This window comes from Oncorhynchus gorbuscha, linkage group LG22, assembly GCF_021184085.1.
Source record: "Oncorhynchus gorbuscha isolate QuinsamMale2020 ecotype Even-year linkage group LG22, OgorEven_v1.0, whole genome shotgun sequence".
Lineage (NCBI taxonomy): Eukaryota > Metazoa > Chordata > Actinopteri > Salmoniformes > Salmonidae > Oncorhynchus > Oncorhynchus gorbuscha.
The window spans coordinates 50,576,162-50,577,857 of record NC_060194.1 but is presented as its reverse complement, the minus strand read 5'-3'; positions in this window follow the sequence as shown (position 1 = coordinate 50,577,857).

Here is a 1,696-nt window from a genome sequence, read left to right as displayed (position 1 = left end):
GGAGCGGAGGGGGAGCATATTGGAGCGGGGGGGGACATATTGGAGGCGGAGGGGACATATTGGAGCGGAGGGGGACATATTGGAGCGGAGGGGGACATGTTGGAGGCGGAGGTGGCAGGACGTATTGGAGCGGAGGGGACATATTGGAGCGGAGGGGGAACATATTGGAGGCGGAGGGCGGGACATATTGGGGCGGAGGGGGGACATATTGGAGCGGAGGGGGGGACATATTGGAGCGGAGGGGGGAGCATATTGGCAGACGGGACAGTTGGGTCATATTAGGGTGGACGTCTTAGCGGGCGACATATTGGAGTGGAGGGGACATATTGGAGCGGAGGGGGACATATTGGAGCGGAGGGGGGACATATTGGAGCGGAGGGGGGACATATTGGAGCGGAGGGGGACATATTGGGGCGGAGGGGGGGACATATTGGAGCGGAGGGCATATTGGAGCGGAGGGGGACGTATTGGAGCAGAGAGGGGAAACATATTGGAGCGGAGGGGGCATATTGGAGCGGAGGGGTGGGGACATATTGGAGCGGAAGGGGGACATATTGGAGCGGAGGAGGGGACATATTGGAGCGGAGGACATATTGGAGAGGAGGGGGGGACATATTGGAGCGGAGGGGGGGCATATTGGAGCGGAGGGGGGGACATATTGGAGCGGAGGGGGGACATATTGGAGTGGAGGGGACATATTGGAGCGGAGGGGGGACATATTGGAGCGGAGGACATATTGGAGCGGAGGGGGGACATATTGGAGAGCGGAGGGGAGCATATTGGAGCGGAAGGGGGAACATATTGGGCGGAGGGGACATATTGGAGCGGAGGGGGGGACATATTGGAGCGGAGGGGGACATATTGGAGCGGAGGGGGGACATATTGGGAGCGGAGGGGGGACATATTGGAGCGGAAGGGGGAACATATTGGGAGACGGAGGGGGACATATTGGAGCGGAGGGGGGACATATTGGAGCGGAGGGGGGACATATTGCATTTACATTACATTTAAGTCATTTGAGCAGACGCTCTTATCCAGAGGCGACTTACAAATTGGGGGAACATATTGGAGCGGAGGGGGGACATATTGGAGCGGAGGGGGACATATTGGAGCGGAGGGGGGGACATATTGGAGCGGAGGGGGACATATTGGAGCGGAGGGACATATTGGAGCGGAGGGGGGACATATTGCATTTACATTACATTTGAGTCGTTTAGCGGACGGCACATATCTGGAGCGGCTTCAAATGGGGGAACATATTGGAGCGGAGGGGGGGACATTGGAGTTGAGGGGGAACATATTGGAGAGGAGGGGGACATATTGGAGAGGAGGGAAACGTGTTGGAGGGAGGGGGACATATTGGAGAGGAGGGGGAACATATTGGGGCGGAAGGGGGACATGTTGGAGCGAGAGAGGACATATTGGAGCGGAGGGGACATATTGGAGAGGCGGAGGAGACATATTGGACGGAGGGGAACGTATTGGAGAGGAGGGGGAACATATTGGGGGCGGAGGGGAACATATTGGAGCGGAGGGGGGACATATTGGAGCGGAGGGGGGGACATATTGGAGCGGAGGGGGGACATATTGGAGGCGGAGGGGGGACATATTGGAGCGGAGAGAGACATATTGGACGGAGGGGGTATTGGAGCGGGAGGCGGTGGACGTATTGGAGCGGAGGGGGCATATTGGAGGG